Source organism: Lissotriton vulgaris, chromosome 3_1 (assembly GCF_964263255.1).
Source record: "Lissotriton vulgaris chromosome 3_1, aLisVul1.2, whole genome shotgun sequence".
Taxonomy (NCBI): Eukaryota; Metazoa; Chordata; class Amphibia; order Caudata; family Salamandridae; genus Lissotriton; species Lissotriton vulgaris.
The window spans coordinates 1470150359-1470171973 of NC_141689.1; positions in this window are offsets into that span (position 1 = coordinate 1470150359).

Here is a 21615-nt window from a genome sequence, read left to right on the forward strand (position 1 = left end):
ACTCTATTGTAATACAGTGGGCAGGAAATGACCTTCATGATGACGGTGAACCCACCACTGACAGCCTGTCAGTGGCAGATTTACCACCATCCTAATGACCCCCTAAATATTCAGACTTAAACATCATTTAAAAAATGTCTTTGCCTGTATTTTTTAGTATGCGAAATACATTTGCTGATCACAGATTCTTCACAGTAAATGTGACAATGTTGTTGTGACTCAAAAAATTATTTCAACTAAAACCAGGTATTAATATACTTTTTGATAAACACATGCCAAATCCAAAAATGAATGGGATATACTATAAATATACTATTCAATATACAATTATAGAAAGAAAATATGAAACTCTAAGAAATTCACTTAAAAAAATGGATGTTACAATTAAGAAATAGAATTGTAAAAACCTTTGAAATTAACTGAAAAAAACAAAGGTTACAGGGACGTTATAGTTAGCTGACATTTCACTCGATCAAAAGCAGAGAAATTCAGCAGTTACATGTAGCTGAGCTAACTATAACTCATGACCTTACAATGCACTGCTTATGACCTCATATATTACGTCACTCATGATATGGTTAATGACATCACTGATGACCTCTCATATGATATCAATGATGACATCATCCATAGAACTCAGACGCATTCTCTCATACCCCAATATAAGCTTTCATACATCCACTCAAACTTCCACACTACCATTCTCATAACCATTGACACACCCATACGAGTACTTATACACATCCACTGACTCACCCATACAACCACTCATACTCCAACTAACTCATTATTACAGCCACTGATATATCTACTAATACAGCCACTCACACACTGTCAGTCACTCACAGAGTTACTCACACACCTACTCACTCACCATCAGAGCCAATCAGACAGCAATTTACTCACCTATACATTTATACTCCTACCCACTCATTTATTCATACAGATACTAACACATGCTCACTCACCCATACAGCCCCTCCTACACACACTCATTAACCCCTACATCCACTATCTCAATCCCTCACTCACACATACAGTTACTCTTATACTCCAACACTCACCACTATGGCCTTTCACATATCCACTTATGTTATGGTATGTTACTGGGCACTTATAAAGCATGCAACTCCTCCACAGAGTGCCCCAGTGCTAGAAAGACCACGGGACCAGCAGTGTGCAACAAGGCAGGTAGACCTCATTCTACTATTGGAAAATGCCAGGAGATCCTGCACCTGTCTTAGGGAGGGTGGCAGACTGTTCCATAGCTGAGAAGCCGCCACTTGAAAGGAACAACCACCCATGCGTGAGCGGGCAAACTTTGGGACGACAGCCACTTTTGGGAGGACATCAAGGTCCTAAGTGGAGCATAATGCTGAATCCTGTTCCTAATGTAAGGAGCCCCTGTGTTGTGAAGTACCTTGAAAGCTAAAACCAAGGCTTTAAAATGGATCTGGTTCCGCACTTACTCACCCATAAACTACTGACACATCCATTCACTCACCAACACAGCCATACACACACTCAAACACTTATACACCCCGTCTCTTACACCCTAACTAACCCATACACCCACTGACTCACCCATTCACTCATCCATGCAGGCACTCACACACCCTCCTCACCTACCCACACAGATACTCATACAAGCATACAGGTACCCAGACAACCAATCAATCACCCATACACCCACTCATGTACCTACTCACCAACTCATACAGCCACTTATAAACTATCTGACAGACTCATAGAAGCTAGTCAGTGACCCATTCATTCACTGAGACACCTAATTACTCACTTATACAGTCAGTCATGCCCCTACTGGATCAATGATACAGACACTCATACACACACTGATTCATCAATACATCTTGGAATATATATTTCGCACTCATTAACATTTTGAAAACACTTAAGTCAGAGGTGTTTACTAACAACCTGAGCGTGAAATTTGTAAATGCCCTTGACCTAATTTTGTCCGTTCTGAAAGTGGTGACCTTTATTATTAAAAACCTTTCCAATAGTATTTGTTCCTCAAATGTCAGTAACACCAAATCCTTTTGGCCTTAACGCTGGTGGTCTTGGGCCGATCCTGATATTATGTCTAGGGAATATGAACAGTGGACTCAGATAGTCACTGACAATCTTGCTCCTATGAAACACAAAACAGTAAAAATAATCATTCCTTCTGCTCTTTGGTACAATTCAGATCTTAAAGCTTCTAAATGACACTTTTGTAGACTGGAAAGAATATATAGGAAGGGATATAACATAGTAGAACAATAAAAATATAAACAATGCCTGGCTAAACATAAAACACTTATCTTATCTGCCAAATCAAATTATTACACGAAAAAGATAGAGCTAGCTAAAAAATCTTCTAAGGAGCTTTTCCATATGATTACCAATTTAACCACCATTCCTAATACTAAGTCCAAATCAGTCAATAGAGACATCTGTAATGCACTGGCTATTTTCTTTCAGAAGACGATTCGGAAAATTTTTGATAGCTTTGCTACATCTAATCAATCCAGCAAACAGCCTGTTCCTATAGATCTCAAAGTAAAAGACAAATCTAAGGGCCCGATATAGGTAAATCCCATTTACCGATTTTGAAATACCGAATTTTACCGATTCGGTATTTCAAAATCGGTAAATGGGATGTAGGTCCCAACATCTGGATTCGTTACCGAATCCTTAACAATTCTTTAATTACCGATTCGGTAAATACCGAATCGGTAATGCCTATTCATTCCTATGGGCTTTGAAGCCCATAGGAATGATTAGGCATTAACGATTCGGTATTTACCGAATCGGTAATTACAGAATTCACAAGGGTGCAGGGGGTGTCACTTTGACACCCTCTAGCACCCCCAAAACGGGCATGTGTGCAATGTGGCACACAGACATGCCCTAAGGGCACGTCTGTCTGTCACATGGCACATGTGTACATGCACAGATGTGCATGTACACAGGAATCAGTATTTTACCATGGATTTGTATTCCATGGTAAAATACCGATTCTGTAAGCCATGTGCCAATAGAAAATTGGCTACCCACATAGCATTTTCGGTAATTTTACCGAATCGGTAAATATTACCGAATCGGTAAATATTACCGATTCGGTAATTATTACCGAATCGGTACTTATTACCGATTTGGTAATAATAACGATTCGGTAAAATTACCGAATATGTGCACCTACATCTCCCTAGCCCTTTACCGATCGGAAACGGCCGAAAATCGGTATTTTCAGCCAATTCCGATCGGTAAAGGGCTACCTACTTCTGGCCCTAAATCCTTTAAAGAATTGTCGAACCTATCCGCGGAGCGAGTTAGTCAGCTTTTTATGGCTACTAAATCAGGTTCACCACTTGATCCGTGCCCTCCCACTACTATACAGATGGTTCAAGATATTATTGCTGAACATCTTGCAAATATCTTCAATAGTATGTTTGCACCAGGCATATTTCCGAAAGATTGGAAATAGGCATAATTCTTGCCTCTTTTTATAAAAAAAATATCGTGATCACCTTGACACTAACAATTATCGCCCCATAGCAAGACTGACCTTTTGAGCCAAACTGGTGGAAAAGGCAATGTACTCAAAATTTGCCTCTTTTATTGAACAGAATAATCACCTGGATGTAACCCAATTTGGGGTCTGTAGCGGGCATGGCACTAAGACTGGCCGTATTGTCGCTACAGAGGAAATTGTTCCAGCTTGGATAGAGGCGACAGAGCGGCCTTGATCTTATCGGACCTATCTGCAGCTTTCAACATGGTCAACCACATTTGTTTGGTCGACCAACTGTGCAAGCTGGGGGGTCAAAGATTATTCATTAGCCCTGCACAAGTCCTTTTTGACTTATAATGTTCAATCTTTAAGCTTAGATGACCATGCTTCATAACTTTACATCTTACCTTGTGGGTTAATCTCTAAGCCCATCTCGGCTTACCATTTATGTCACCCCTTTATGGCACTCATCAGATCTTTTGGGTTATTATTAGTGTCTTACGCTGATGAAACCCAGATAGTGGTGTCTCTTTCCAACAGAGATCATGGCATTAATGAACCCTTTTGATACTGCATGTCTGCAGATAGTGACTCGATGGGCAATTAAATTCAGCCAAAACCGAGGTGATGCTGTTGGGGCATACTACATTTTTCTGGATCCCTTCGTGCTGGCTGCATGACATTGGAACTGTCCCAGTTCCAAAGACCAAACTAAAAATCTTGGGATTTGTGCTGGATGTTAGATTAACCTACAGAAATAAGTTCAATGCAGTCACTTCCTTCACCTTTTTTGTTTTAAATACTTTGAAGAAAATTAGTCATCTAATTCTATTAGACCAACTTAAAATAGTAGTCATTGCACTGTTTTCTCCCGCATTGACTACTGCATTGAAGTGTATCTCAATCTGCAAGTAAAACTTATGCAGAAGCTACAAACTGTGCAAAACTCTGCAGGCAAAATGTTTTTAGAACTACCTAAATTCCATTCTGCAACCCCAGCTTTGAAAGAGCTTCATTGGCTCCCCATAAAAAAGTGAGCCACTTTAAAGGCATTATGCATTGCTTAAAAAGCTTTACCTGGAACTGGCACTGACTATGTGAAAAATAAGTTCAAATGGTACATTCCCAATAGATTCTTTCATTCAAGCTTGGAAATTAAGTTACTTGTGCCCCAACATAAGCTGGTTTCATGGGGTGCATTTGCTTGGCCAAAAACACTGCACTTCATTGGAACGATCTGTCTTTCTATATAAAAGTGGCCCTTCTCTTTTTATCTTCAGGAAATAATGTAAAACTTGGCTTTATAATAAGTATATGTGTACCATTCTTGGTTTCAGGCTAGCGCCAAGACGCCTCAGGGCATATGAGTACTCTATAAGACTCAAAATCAAATCAAATCAAATGAGACATGATCCGCCAGAACCTCAATGTGACACAACAATTCCTGGAAGCTTGTTCCCAGGTCCTTGACATCACTCCAACCTGACACTGGCATGATTACACAGAGCAACAGGTAGTGTTGGATCAACTATCTGAAGACACAAGCTAGGAGGATGGATGCTTGCTTATGGACTTGACAGTGAGATAGGTTTTGGATTTAGGGCCCCTGGAGGCTCTTGGCCCCTTACCCCAATAAAGGTTGTTTTGGGTTGTGGAGGGGTGAACTGTTATCTTGAAAGTGTAACAGTTTTCCCCCAGCCCCGGTTATGCTGAAGGATCATTAACTTATAATACCCTTTCCACATGGGTTTCCCGATTGATATACTATTCTATTTGGGGTTCATGGGTTGTTTTATTCTTCTCTCAGGATAGCTTACTTTGGTATGCCTTTACTACCTCCTTTGAGTAACCTTTATACGATTCTAGTACATAGACACTGTGCTGTTAATATTCCCGCCTCTCCTGGCTCCTTCAATAAGACAATTTCTTTCATAGCTGCAGTCCCCTAATTTATCTTCAGAATATCAAAATGACCAGTTTTAATGTCAGAGGAATAACCCAGATAAAAGATTAGCTATTTTGTCATTGTTGGAGTGAGGCGTGGTATTTTGGCATTCACAAAGAGTCACGCTTTCATTCCTGCGGCTTGTATAGATTGAAGTTACGATAGTGCCCCCAACAATATTTGTCCTCATGGCCATCAAAAAGAAAAGTTTTTGCTCTACTCATCTCGTGGAGCTTCCAGGATGAGGTGTTAAGCATTATTGCAGATATTAGGGGTAGAATATTGGCATATCATATGAAAAGGTTAAGCAATGCCACTGTTTGTGCCCCAAATGACAACTGAGAAGAATTGCTAATCCAGGCACTCACAGATATAATGAAAACTCTAGATTCAGCAATCCTGGTGAGAGGAGATCTGTATATTGTGATACATAATGTACTAGATAGATATGGGCCATCATTTTGGCCAAACAGGGGCCTTCTCCTGTAAGGGGATAGCATGGTTAAAATAAATTGGTCCAGAAGACCTTTTAGAGGAGTATAAATTGCATTTAACTCCTTCTCAGGCACACCAAACATGAATCTATCAGGTCAATTGACCTTTGAGTGCTGGGTGTGAGATAGATCCCTGGATCATGGAAGTTGAGATATAGCATTGTACAGAAAGAAGCCAATATCTTTGCAGTGAATGTGATCATTGCTCTGTATATGTAGGACAACAACATAGGTGAAGTGTCTGTGGGTACTCTCAGGGTGCTCTAAAAGTGGTGGTCAGAAGAGAACTCTATATCAGCTAAAGAAAACTAACATAGGAGGGAGAAATAAGTGGAACTGGAGAGAAAAGCAAAAGAGCTGGAAACCATTCACAAGGACACTGGGGCCCCACAAGTTTTGCACCATCTAGGTGCTTCACACTCCCAACTCAAACACGTAGATCTCTAAAGGGCTAAATATGCATTCTTTCAACTACAACACAAGTTTTAACTCTGTGGCAACAAGTGGGGGGAAACGTTAGTGTGAAAACTGCAATCTAAGATGACAAAATACTTAGTGCACTCCATCATAGATGCAAAAGGTGAGGAGGTTACAGGGAATGGCCCATTTGTGGAGGCTTTTGGGGATTGTTAAAACACCCTTTATTCATCACAAAAACATAATGATGATGGAATTACCCCATAAATAAAAGAAACACACATGCCTGAATTGTGTTCTCTACAAGCTGTGACCCTTCAGAAATCTATAAGAATAGATGAAGTAATATCTGGCACAGCGAGACTAAAGCCGCTCTAAGCCCATGACTGGCTGGCTTTACACCTTTGTACTTGTAAGCGTTTTTTCAACTCTTAGATCCGATCTTACTGGGCTCTTTAACGCCTTTGCTAAAATTGGAACAATAACTCAATGTATGTTAGAAGCTTCCCTATCAGTCATCCCAAAACCGGGCTAAAAACAAGCAGCTTTGTAGCTCATACAGACCTATCTTGCTGATAGATAAATATAGATTGCAAGCTCTTCACTATTATTCCGGCTTCCAGACTAAATCATTATATGCCAATCTCATGGACCCAGATCAAGCTGGGTTCATACCACACAGAAATTAAAGAGATAATTCTGAATACATCCTCCCCCTTATAAGTAAGGTCCATAGAACCAAGAATAAGGTCCTGCTCCTCACCATTGATGCTGAAAAGGCATTTGACAGGGTCCACTGGCTCTATATGATTAGCACTTAGAAACATTTTGGCTTTGGGGATATGTTTTCCCATTGGAAACTATAAGGACATAGCTGCTCAAGAGCAGTGGAATTGGTAAATGATGCTTGCTGTAAATCGGTTTCCACACAAAGAGGGATGTGCCAGGGGTGTTTGTTGATGACTCTCCTTTTTGCCCTTAACATGAAGCCTCTGGCATAACACATTAGGTACAGTCCACTTATTTCTGGGGTGCATTTGGCTGGGAGACCCACACCATTAGCCTCAATGCTGATGATATGGTGGTGGCGCTGTCAAACCCTCTCCACTCAACGTCACCCTGACAGAAATGCTCCAACACTTTGAAAATATATCTGGGTTAAAAATTAACCTGCAGAAATCAAACATTTGAAACCTCACCATCTCCCCATCTCACCAACAATATGTGCAATCCCAATTTCTAATAATCTAGGCGGAAACCCCCACAGCATAGCTGGGCCTACAAACTGCAGTGAAGGCTCCAGAAATGATATCTATTAACTATCACTTGATACTTCAACAGGTAAAATGAGATCCATCTTTATGGCAGCAATACTTTCTGCCCTCGCTAGGATGAATTGCTGCTTTGAAAATGATAACCCTGCCAAGAATGTTGCTTCTATTTCAGATACTTCCACTTTAGCCCTCCTAAAACTGTAAAGGCTCAACAAATGAAATGTAATGGATTTGCTTGGGGTGGAAAGAAAGCACCAGTGCATTAATGCATGATCTATACACCTGTGACGGAGGGCTATTTGGGGTTCTCAACAATATCCAATAGCATCAGGGAGATCAATTATAGTCATAACTGTATGGAACAAGCCAGACACTGAAAAGCATTGGTGTTTTATGAGGACCTGCTCGCCTACCCACTTGAGGTTTATCACCGATCAGATTGACTTTGCGGCTTCTCCCGCTATGTTCTCCGGCTACATCACTCTGCCTCATCCCACTGGAGATTTTTAATGTCCATTTATGCAAATAAGTCTAAAAAAGGCCATCCTACAATGACGCTCTCTTCTCAGACAAGTCCTGCAGCCTTGCCCTATTTAACTTTACCTTCTCAGACACTTTTTCATAGAAATTCTTCAAAGTCCGAAGGATCTGAAAGGCACACTATCTTGGTCAGCCATTTTTTTTTACTTTGACCGGGTTTTACGTGGGTGGGTGGGTGGTGTGGGCTGGGTGATCTGATCTTTTAGGCACTAGTTTTCACTACAATATTTACTGATTAGAGTTTTGTAATTTTGATGTCAAATACTTTATTAAAATAAACTCTATTTTTCTAAATTGGTTTGGGATTTCTCTTGTGTTGTGTTTTCTGCATAAATCATTTACACATTGCCTCTAAGTTAAGCCTGGCTTCTTTTTGTGCCAAGCTACCCAGGGCTAAGCCCAGGGTAATTTGGTGACTATTTGTGTCACACCATGCAAGGGTTTGTGGCTGTTGCGTGACCAATGCCACACCCCAGTCAACCAACAACCCAATTTCTCACATTGATGTTCAGCGGTGTAGATCAGAAATAGTGCTTGTGCAGTACAATACAGTGATTTGTGAGACACAAAAATCCTACATCAGAGTGACTTTTAAAAAATATTTCTTAGTTGCGCTATTGGCTGTTTTCTCCCTTTTCTAAATTTAAGTGCCCTACCTTCCTTTTTGCATCACGTAGATTGATATGTTCAACTTCTACATCCTCAGCAAGGCTGAGTTACTGAAACTTTGCAAACAGAGGGGGCTGAAAGAAGTTAAGAGGGTTACCAAACTGGATCTCTGAATAGCTCTCAAGACCTTTGATGAGAGGAAAAGATGGGAGTCCACCTCAGCAGAGGAGGACATGGATTACAATGATGAGGAGGCAGCATAAACAGAGGAGGAGGAGAGACGACCCAGCAAATGACCATGATGCCCAGAATGGAGCAGGGAGCATTGTGTCTGCCAGGCCCTGACCCCAGAGGAGCAGGACAACAGGAGGGAGTAGAAGAATCTCAAACTGGAGCTGTTCAAGTAAAGGATGGAGGAGAAAAGGCTGGCACATGAGCTCAGTCCCAGAGAACTGCACATAAAGGTCAAGCAAGATGAATTCACCAATATTGGTTGCAGTGTACCAGCAGTGCAAATTGGAGATGTGAGGGTTCGCATACCCAAGGACCTGGTTCCCAGGTATTGTCAGGATCCTTGTCCTCTCTACTTAGTCTGTTGTGCATCAGTTTCCTGTGTTTCCAACATTTCCTCATTATGACCATGTATGTACATTATGTTATTTGGCTTTACCAGTGTTTGTTATGCCTCTTTGCCTTTTGCGCTATGGCAATGTATTGAACTTACCAATGCTTATTATGTGCGCGTCTCATTGGGCGCTTTCCGCTTTTGCCAGTGCTTGTTTGCCTTGGGCTTCGTGAGTTCCCATTCTGAGTTTGCTGCCGAGGTCTTTTTTCCCTTTGCAGCTTCCGTACTTCTTTGGGCTTGGGACTATATAAGCGGCCACGCCCAAAGCACCGTGCGGATTATTCCTTCCTGGTTCCCGAGATCGGAGGTCTCCCGCTTCCTGGCCGGTCTTCGCTCTCAACGACGGAGGACTTCGCTGAGGCTTCCAGCTCTGTTTGCAGCTCAATGGTAGTAAACTACCACGAAAATCCGCTTGCTGAAAACGCAGGTAGGATTGATCCTTTTTCTGTTTGCCGGCTGGAGTTTACTTCAAGACGCTAGTAGGGTGAAACGCGAAGGGCGTTTCCCTAGCAACGATCAGGACAATTGTTTACCGAACAGAATTCTGGACTCCTGTTTGTAGTTTGGGACTTGCCTATGTGACTTTAGTTTGTTTTTGGAAGCGCTATCAACAGTATTTCTTAGCTGAAGGCCTAGAGTTAAGTTATTCAGCTTCTACCTTTGTTTGGTTTCCACTTAGGTTGATTGTTGATTGAATTGCAAACGTTCTGTATAGCTTACTACTGTGCTGTAAAGTCGAACTGTGATTTGTTCGAACTGTGATTGCTTTCATAGAATGTTTAATGTCTAGCTAAGCTGTGAATCAAACAGTGATAAAAGGCGCGTCAAAGATCAATGTTTATAGTCAATGTTTATAGTGTTGAAACTTGAAAGAATCCATATGCGTAATCTATTAATCATGTCATTATTTACTATCTGAGTATATATGATTATAAATACCAAATGGTGAAAAGTCAACCTTGTTTGCTTGTAGCTGAGAGTCATTTTTACTAGTCTCAAATCAAACTGAGTCTACATTATTAGCAATCAGAGAATCTAAGTTCTCAGTGTCTGAGTGGTTTTGTGAGTGTTGCTCCTGAGAAACGCAAGGGGGCCTGAGAAACCCTAATCCTGACAGGTATGTGGTGAGAATTGATATAGATAAATGGTTCTCAGCATATGATGAAGCTCTGGGGTCCCAGAGGAATACTGTGGGAGGTAGCTTGTGGAGTTATATGTCCACGGTGGGGAGGTACACACTTCTCACACTTCTTAAGGATTGAGGACCAAACCAGGTATGCCACCATGAAGGCCTTTTTGCTTTCCAAATTTGAAACAACCCCTGAGAAAAACAGACAGAGGTTAAGGGACAGTCACTGACTCCCAAACTAGTCATGGGTAGACTTCTTATACTATTCCAGCAAGGAACTTAAGGGCTGGGTAGATGGCAAAAAAGTGGATGATTTTGTTGGGCTGTACAACCTGATCCTGAGAGAGCACATGCTCAATGCCTGTCTTACAGAGCTGAGTCATCACCTGGTAATCAACAAGATGACTGACCCCAGGAAGATTGCCCGGGAGGAAGGCCTCTGGGCCAGCAACAGAGACTCCAAGAAGGGATCTGGGTGTACTCCCAAGAGGGTGGTCAGGGTTTTCACCAGAAGAATAAGGGAAGAAATAAAAATAAGGAGTTCTCTCAAGCCCCCCAAAACAGTGGGAAAGGGAAAGAATCCCAATCCTAATCTGGCCACAATAAAAAAAGGCTTCTTGCTGAAAAAATAGACAAGGCTAGTCTGTTTCCAAGTGCTGTGAGTGTAATGAGTAAGGACACATCAAGGGTGACCCAAAGTATTCCAAGTGGGCACAGGCCCCCAGTGGAGGGCAAACCCTGCAGTTGGCTACCATAGTGCTTGGGAAGGAAATGGCCCCCTGTTATGTGGGGGAGACAAGGAGGTGGTACCCAATGCCCACATATCTGCCAATATTTCCAAGTACATGCAGTAGGTCACCATCTGCGGGTACAGGATGGAGGCTCTGAGGGCTACGGAAACTAGGATGGCTCCTGTAAGGTGTAATCTGGTATCCACAGCTTGTCAATGCAGGGCAGGAAGAGCCTGTGACCTGTGGCTCTTATTCCCTCTAAACCTACCGAAATATCATAAAGACTTTGGTTCTGCCCGCACACAAGCCGGAATGAATGCAGGGCTGGTGGTGTGATGCATTGGAAGAGGCTTATTTGAAGACAAAAGTGCATGTAGTGTGCCTGAGATCAGAGCGGCATTGCTTCAGTCTCGAAATTATAGGCGTGCTGCTCTGTAAAGTACAATTAGCACTTCTTTTGGAAACAATATTTCGATAGTCTAGAGTTACATTTGAGCTGAAGAAATGTCCGTGCTATTCCTTGAGAATCTTAGGAATGAAAGTTCATATTCATGGAAAGTCACAGTGTTGTCTCGGGCCAACAATAAATGAGGTGGCTTTGAGGAGCAACTCAAACGTTGCAAATATCTTGTGAGGTGAAAATCATATATTGTTTGGCACCATGTCGATTGGTAACATGTTAAAGGTGTATGCATTGTCATGAGTAGTCAAAAGTCAAAGCATTAGCAAACATTGTAGTACTCTGTTGATGAAAGGCTTCTGCAAATTAACCCCTTCGCTGCGGCGGCTATTCCGCCGCAGCGCTAAGGGGGTGGGGGGCCGCGCGGCGCGCCCATGCTGGTGACGGAACCGCTCCGTCACCAGCCGCGTTCGTTCTGTGCTCATGAAGGAGCGGTCCGTCACGGCCCCGCCCGCTCAATGGAACGCTCAGCGCAGGCGCGGAATCCTCGCCTGCGTACCGAGCGGGCCGTGACGGAACCGCTCCGTCATCAGCACAGCGCGACCGTGGTTGATGACGGAGTGGTTCCGTCACCAGCAGGGGAGGGGTTAAGGATCTGGTATAATATACATCAGCATGCACTGCGAAGTGTCAGAATGCATTGTCATGACTATGCATCAGTAATGTTCGCAAAGTGTTTTATTATATTACATATTATCAAGATGTTCATATGAAGGCTGCTTGCCTCCAATATTCAATGGTGTTTAAGCCATATGTGATTGTTTCACATTTGTTCATCCAAAAAAGTTCCCTTCGGGAGAGAAGGCTAGTTTTGTCTCATCCATGTGGTCCAAGTGAGATCTGCTGCCCTTTCAAATCATTGCTGTTGTGTTGGTGTCTCTGGTAATGCTTGACAAGAGGCTCAAAATTGCTAATATTCAAGCTAAACTTAAATGCCACACTTGAAGTGGCTCACTGTTCCCAGGAGTCTCCATAATGTATAAAGGGTGGTTCTAGGTGTCCGGGGTAGTGTCACCCTAACAAGGGCTTCATTAAGGTTCCTACCCCAATGAAAGGATCCTTCCTTAGTTTGATGTGCTGTTCAACAAGCCCCCAGTATCTTTTTAGGATCTTCTTGACTTTATTATTGTCTGAGTAGAAAGTGGAGATACACAACAATTCTATTGAGAGTGTTGTCCTTGATTCTGGGTTCCCGAAGGCCTTCCCTATGGTTATACTAAGCAATTTTCCTAGCTTGTCCCACCAGGCGTCCAGAGTAATCCCTCTCAATGAGTTTGTTTATGAGTGTGTCTGACTCTTTAAAGCAATCAAGTCTTCTGTTGCAGTTTCTGTGGATACACAAGAATTGCCTGAAGGGTAAGTTGTCCCATAAACTCTTCAGTGGCGACTGCTGTAATGTAGTAGAGAATTATTTTCTGTGGGTTTTCTATATAGTGGCACAAACATCTAGAAAGCCTAGAAATGGAATGCTGTTATTGCTTGTTTCTTGGTGGTGCAATGAAAGTGATTAGTGAACAAATGATTTGCAAGTGCTATATACAATGATAATAAGTACATATGAATGATAGGGACTAGCGCTTAGATACCTCTGGGTGATATAGCGCTCTACAAACTTATAATAACATAACATACCAATGTCATGTTAACCACAACACTCGGATTCTGAGCGGCGAAATCCACAATCAAATTAAAACACTGTCCACAGTAGAAGGTGTCGCAGTTTCGATCCACAATGCAAATTTAATTAGAACAGGGTCATCAACAGGACTGAACATTGTAAGAGGCACCAAGAATGAAAGAATCGCGTGCATATGTTTCCTAAAGTAGGCTGGGTAGATGATACAATTTTAAAAATGAGGCTCTGTGACCTGCCAGAGGGATTGTGACCTCAATACTGGATGTGTCTAGAATCTGAGAGAGCCTAGGCAGTACAGTCATTCGTTGCCACAGAAAGATCTTGGGATGGGTAAATGCATGGATGCAACATATCCTAAGAAGTCTGTGGATCGCCTACTTGAACAGGTGGGCCGGAGGTTACCGCGTAAAACCCTGGGATTGATTACAAATAAATGAATAAGACCTCTTACTGGTAAGCAATCAGTGCCACGGTGAAGAGAAAAATGTGCTCAGATCACTATAGGTAAAGTAATTCAAAGTTATCAACTAATATATACAAGATTGCTGGGGGGCATGGTTCAGATGTTATCCATGTGGATAATATATAACTAAGTCAGAATGTGGCAGCATAGTCCTTCAATTGGCTTCAGTGTCTGAAAAACAGCAGCACTGCCATAAGCACTTATGCATTTAAAAAGGTTAGCTAGATCAAAGTAGACGAAGTATGCTACCCACTTCTTACATGTTGTACACAGCAATCTTGGTCTGGGAAGCACTTGAAAAATGAGTAGCAGTGTGAATATTAATTATCACGTATCTAGAACTATATACCAGAACAATGAATAAGTACCGAATAAACAGGTTGTAGAGAATTTAAAAGCATTAGGAAAACATAGGCAGCACTCACCCACGACCAGGCATAAACTGTCTGGGTTTTCGGTATTGCTACAGAAAAAAGAAAAGAGCAATGAAACGCCTTGAAAAAGTTGTTTCGGTGGTTCTCTAAACCTACCGGTATATCATATTCACTGTAGCGCAGAGTGCACATACGCCAGAATGAATCCAGGGCTGGTGGCACGATGCTGAAGAAGCGGCTTATTTGAAGACAGAGGTGCACACAGTGTACACAAGTTCAGATCTGAGTTATTTCTATCTCTGAATCAAAGGTGTACTGCCCTGTAAAGTACAAGGAACACTTCTTTTGGAAACAGTATTTTGATAATCTAGAGTGGCATTTGAGCTGAAGTAATATATAACCCTCACAAAAAAGACCAAAAATACTTGGAATAAAAGTGCTGAGGAATAAAACGAGGAAATAGTGGGGCATATTACCAAGGGCCATTATCGCCGCTTTAGCGGGACTTATGCCCGCTAATGCGGCAATAATTTTATCGCCCTATTACCAAGCTGTCGCTAACACCAGTTAGCGACAGCTTGTAGGCGATAGCGGGCATTTTGGGGCCCGCTTTGCATGTCAGCGATAATTATCGCTAATGACATGCAAAGTGGGCGTGCCAAAATGTCAGCGACTGAAAACAGTAGCTGCAATCGCTATCGCCTATGATCAACACAGTTGTAGTTTTGGAAATATTTGTGCTAAGCGCGAATATCTCCAAAAGCTAACGCCTGCCCTGACCAGTTTTTAGCCATGTTATCCAATGAGAGCTGGATAACATGGCTAAGAGCATGGTCACAGTAATGCCTGAATATCGCTGTATTGACTGCGATATTCACGCATTTAGCCTGTTTTTTATCGCTCCTGAGATAAACCTTGCTAATAGCAAGGTATCTCAGTGATAAAAACAGGTGAAGGGTGGCGATATAAATATTCCCGCTAAGCCAACACAGCGATAAGTATCGCTAGTTATTGGTAATAAGCCCCAGTATTCCTTGAGGAACATAGAAAGGAAAATTCATGTTTATGGAATGTCACAGTGTTTTCACAGGCCAACGATAAACAATGTGGGAATGCCTCGTATGGTGCGGATCATATATTCTTTGTCACCGTGTCAATTGGTAACATCTCAGATTGTACTACTCTGTTGGTGAAAGGTTTCTGCAGATTAGGTAGTTGGCATAATATACATCAACATGCACTGACAAGTGTCAGAATACATTGCAATGAACATGCATTAGTAGTGTTGGGAAGAGTTTCCACATATTAAATATTATCAAGATGTTCATGTGAAGGCAGCTTGCCTCCAGTCTTGAAGGGTCCAAGTGAGATATGTTCAATTACTTGCCATTTCAAGTGATCGCTGTTGTGTTGATGTTTCTGGCTGTTGACGACAAGGGGCACTACTGCTGTTCCACATTTCATTTTGCTTCTACGTTGCAGGATACTACATTTCACTTTTTGTGTTGTCTGTCGTATGTAGATTTGTTGACACTGTCACCTTATGGCATACCTGACATCCCGGGCACTGCAGTTACTGAAGTTAGTTAAGGTAATGTCAACATCATTATGGGTGAAATTGCTAATATTCAGGCTGAAATTACACTCACACATTAGCCACAATTTGAGTTGCCGTAATGTATTAAGGGTGGTTATTGGTGGCTATAGTAGTGTTGCCCTACAAAGGGCATCCTTGAGGTTCCTGCACCATTTAAAGGAAAACAGAGATCCTTCCTTACTTGTGAGATGCTCTTCCACTTGCCCCCAGTGTCTTTTGAGGATATTCTTCATGTCAATATTGACTGGGCTGAAAGCAGTGACACAGAAACTTCGCTCGATAGTGTATTCCTTGATTCTTGGTTCCAGGTCTTCCCAATAGTTATACCAAACCCTCTCCCTAGTTTTTCTCACCAGGCATCTAAGGTAACCTCTCTCAATGGGTTTATTTATGATTGCGTCTGACTCTTTGGAGTAAATAAGGCTCTTGGTGCAGTTCCTGCCAATATGCAAAAAATGCCTGAAAGACAAGTAGTCCTTTAATCTCCTAGGGTGGCTACTGCTGAAATGTAGAAGGGAATTCCTTACTATGGGTTCCTATATAGTGATCCCCAAATCTTGTCACACTCAATAGCAACTCCAAGTTCTAGACAGGGAATGCTGTTATTGCTCTCCCTGATAGTGAATTAGATGTCTGTCAATCTAGTATTGAGCCATGAGTAGAATAGATATAATGCTACTTGTGAACCTCTCCAGATTACAAAGACATCAACTATGTACCTAGACAATTTCCTTATCTTGTTGATTAATAGATTGTCAGCTGTCAGAAAGCTCTGTGTCTCATACTTAGCCATAAACAGGTGTGCCAAGTCTGGTGCAACGCCTTTGCCCGTGGCTATTCTTTTAACTTGAAAATAAATGCAGTTGTCAAACTGAAAATAGTTTTTAGTCATGGTGCTCTTCATTAGGGCCACTAGAAACCAGTTTGGTACTTGTATGGGCTGCTAATGTGAGTCCAGTAGTCCTGTTATCACTCTGAGTACTTCAGTTGGGTCAATGTTGGTATACAGTCATTGCATATCATCTGCGACCAACATTTCAGTGGATTCTTCAAATGTATTTCCTTCTATCATTTAATTTAGTTTAGTTTAAAGGAGTTTGTAAAGCGCCTGGTGACGCCTCCGGGCGTGTCCCCGCGCTGTGGAGAGAGCATATTAAAAGGAGAGAGAGAGAACCCATTCACAAAGTAAAGAGGCAAGTTTTCAACTTCTTTCTAAAAGAGGACTCATTAATCTCTAATATCCAGAGGCAGGAGGTTCCAGTGCCTTGCCGCTAAGGTGCGGAATGATCTGCCTCCCATTCTAGCTTTTTTGGGACAGGCGGTTCTGAGCAGACCTATTCCTTTGGATCTGAGGGATCTGTTGGGTTCATACAAAGATGCCAGATCCGACATATAGGCCGGTGCTCTGTGATGGATTATCCTATGGCACCAAAGCATAGCTTTAAAAACAATCCTCTTACTAATAGGTAGCCAATGGAGGGCTGCTAGAGAGGGTCGTGAAGGGGCTCTGCGGGGAAGCCTTAACACCAGGCGTGCTGCCGAATTTTGTAAAACCTGTAGTTTCTTGACGTTTTTCTCCGATGTACCCATGAGCAGTACATTTCCGTAATCAATACGGGAAGTTATCAATGCCTGCGTCATGGTACGCCTGGAGTTGAGAGGTAGCAGGTCAAGGGTGCGATTGAGCGTTTTCATTACCCCAAAACATTTGCCTACAGTTTTCTTTATGTGGCTATCAAAGGACAGCTTATTGTCAACCCAGACGCCTATATTCTTCGCCTCACGATTAGGAGGGGGCAGAGGACCCAGGCAACTGGGCCACCATTCTGCCGTCCATTTGGCCTCATTGCCTCCAATAATAAGGACCTCCGTTTTTGTACCGTTCAGTTTTAGACAATGCTCTGTCATCCAAGTGGCCAGCTTGGTCATGCAGGCATTAAAGTTATCAGCTTCCTTAGACGGGGCTTGGGTCAGAGATATAAGAAGTTGCGTATCGTCGGCGTAGGAGACAAGCTCCACGCCCAACGTTTGCACCACCTCTGCCAGGGGGGCCATGTAGAGATTAAACAGGGTGGGACTCAGGGCCGAGCCCTGAGGTACCTCCTGTTCAAGCAGCACCCTGTCTGAGAGGGAAGTCCCTCTTTGGACTTGGAAGCTCCTATTGATCAAGAAGGCTTTCAGCCATCCCAGTGCCTTGTTGGTGACTCCAGCTTTGTTTAGACACTGTAGCAAGATGGAGTGTGCTACAGTGTCAAACGCGGCACTGAGATCGAGCATGATGAGGGCCATGGTCTTGCCCCCGTCTGCTCCCTCTCGTAAGGTTTCAGTGGCCCTCAGGAGAGCTGTCTCCGTAGAGAAACCAGATCTGAAACCCGACTGGGATTTATGGAGGACATTATGGGCCTCAAGGTGTTCCATGAGTTGATTATTAGCAATTTTCTCAGCTAACTTGGCCACATAAGGTAGCAAGGATATTGGTCTGAGGTTATCCATTATGTCTTGGCTGATGTTCGGCGATAAATGCAATCTGTCCCTTATGTATGAATTGGTGAGGGGTATGCATGGTTTTAAAAAGACGTCTAAGTATTTAAATAATGGTTCCAAGATGGATCCATGTCCTGATACAATGGGAATTCCAAGTTGGCTATTCAGTCTTTTGAGAATCTTCAGTAGGGTTTATATAACATATATTCTTTTTAATTTTATTGTGGATATCATCCCTTGCAATTCAAGTGTTATAGACAACATCGCATTGTCCCTATCAGTCACATGTTCATATTACTATTGTATAAAGCACTTGCACACTATTTGTTCACTTTCCCTGCACCCTCACTAAACAGGAGCATCATGTCTTAATATCAAAACTATTGCAATTCTTACTTTAGAAGAGGATTCCTGGAAAAATGAAAATAAAGGCACACAACGCATACTTACTTTACTTATAAAAGGTTTCTTTATAACTATTGCTCTGGATGTCGAGGCCACACCTCCTCTATAGGAACCACTTGTGTTGGTAATACTTGAATGACATAGCTAGCTTTGGACAATCTATTTGCCATACAGGAAGGGCTTTAAGCCATGCAACATATAGGCCTTTACTTTTAATTCCCTTGTAGAGAGATATACCATATACACAGGATTTGTAAATTAACCCTTTCGATGCTCATGACGAGCTGAGCTCGTCATGATGCACAGTTGAGCTGTGCTGATCGTCATGAAACCAGCAAAATGGTAATTTTCAGCACAGGAGGGGGAAAACGCCTAGCAGCCAAGGTGTTAAATACTACCAGTGGTACTGCAGCACCTATTGTGCCACACACTTAAGTGTCACTTTAAAATATGTCCCAGGCCTGACATTGTAGCCTGAAAGCAGTTTTAAAACTGGCAAGTTGACTTGGCAAATAAACACCTGTGTCAAGCCTTAAATTCCCTTTTTACCTTTTTATTATATATGTCACCCATAAGGTAGACCCTTGGCAACATGTAGGCAGGGTACAGTGTAATTAAAAGATTGGACATGTCTTTTAATGATTAACATATCCTGGTAGCGAAAAACTCCTAAATTCACTTGCCACTCCTATAAGGCACACCCTTGCCATACGATAACATTGGGGATTCCTTATTACATTTAATTAGCTGTAATTTCTAATTGAGAGCTGGTAGCTATTTCATGTTTGGGATCTATTACATTTTAATGATAAACTTTTGTTAATGGTAAAGTTGGATTGTCATTACCATTTTGAAAATGCACTTTTAGGAAGTTCAATCAAAAAACAAAACAGTTGGTGGTTGTGTTTCTTTCTTTTTTTTCACACAAGAGCATTCTCTTTAACAAACATGACCTGTAAATCAACTATAAAATTTTATCATCTTAACATAACATAGCTCAATATTTTGGAACAGATAACAAAAAGAATCCCAAACCTATACAAACTTTACCCAAATCCCAAAATAAATTACACATCAATAAACAAGATGACAAAGGGCGTGGCCAAGAGAGCCAACATGGTGGACGCGGCTTAACGGAGCTCCGTCCCGCCTGCTTTAATCCTGCCAATTATCCTGCCTACCCCTGCCCCCGTGAGACCCAGAGGGGTGGCTCCTGTACCGGAGCCTGGCGGCAAGCACCCAGTGGATTTCTGAGTGATTTGGTGTGCCGGGGGCTGGAGATTGCGGCCGTGCTGTCTGCAGCCTGGGCGGCAGAGTGGAGCCGGGGACCTCGATTTTCGCGAGTCTCGGCAGCCAGAGTGGTGGTGGCGCCACATCCTACGGCATGTGGAGTGGGTCCCTGCATCGGTGGGATTTGCGCAAGAGCCAAGGAGTGCCGGTCGCCCCCCCGGAGTGCCAGTACATAGTGCCTGTACATAGTGAGCCCCGAGAAAAAGGGAGGGGGGCCCTACCTTGGTCCAGACAGCATTGCAGCTCCAGCGAGGCAAGGTTTGGGCCAGTGAGATGGAGCCGGGAGCTCAAGTTTGGCCCACCTCAGCGGTGACATCCAGCAGCCAGACCCGAGGTGAACACATCGGCCCCCGGGAAGAAAGAAAGAGAACGGCTTCCACCGAGAGGTGCGACATTAGGGTGTTGCCGGACCACAGGGCTGAAGGGCGCTCGTGGACCAGCCTGAGGTGTTTGGACTGGGCCACGGCGTAGGTGAGAGCGGTTCAGGGGCCCAAGTAGTATATGCCCTGGGCCTAAAGCCTGGGTGGAGAGGCGCAGGGCACATGGCTGGACGGATGGCCCTGGCTTGAGAGTGCCCGGTATCCTGCTGTGCGTGAACCGGGAATGCGACAGTGGCCTCGATGATAGGAACCTAGGCGATATCCTGCGGCCTGGCTGAGGCACTGAGCCTCCTTTCTTATTAATTCTGGTGCCTGGTGAGGAGAATCAGGGGCACACGACTGAACGGCTGGGCCTGACCCAAGGGAGCTCATTTTGCGACCGGGTGTTGCTCCGGAGAATATTTAAGACATTAGTGGTGCCTGCGTGGGACTGACTGGAGCTGCGTTGCCTGGGCTCCCCTTCAGTGGGCTTACATACTCGGTGGCCATGATGAGGAACAAGGGAAGTGGCAGGTTCACGAAGCATGGACCCATTGATAAGTTCACGGGGCCAGGTGGCGGTGCAGGAGCAGTGGGCGGCCAGCAAGACTCTGGACCAGACAACGCAGCTCTGATGGTGGCCATAACCCAGTCCAGGGATATGCTGGTCGCTAAAATTGGCGCGGTAGGTTTGGATGTCACGTTGTTGATCCAGGACCTGCGTAACGCGGTGGCCCGGATCACGGAGTTGGCAACCCGGATTTCTGGGGTGGAGGACAATGTCGCAGCCCTGAAACGAAAAGTGGCGATTATGGAGGGTATCCAGAAGGGCCTGGCGCTCCGTGCGGAGGATGCAGAAGGATGGGCCCGGCGGAACAACCTGCTCTTCGTCGGCCTCCTGGAAGGTTGTGAGAAGGGTAATATGGAGTGGCTGGAGAGCTGGCTCCCCCAGATGCGCTTTCAGATGTTTCATAATAGAACAGGCACACAAGGCCCTCACGCAGAAGCCACCGGTGGGGGCACGTTCACGGCCTGTCATAGCAAAACTGCTGAATTATCATGACCGGGACACAATCCTGCAGCAGGCGAGGGCCAAGGAACCCCTAATATATGAGAACCAACGTATCCTGATATTTCCGGACGACACGCGCTTGGTGCAACAACAGCCGCAATCCTTTATGGCTGCCAAGGCGCATCTCGAGACCTCAAGCTCCCTTACGCTTTGCTCTTCCTGGCCCGCTTGCGAGTTGTCTTTCAGTCTCGCAC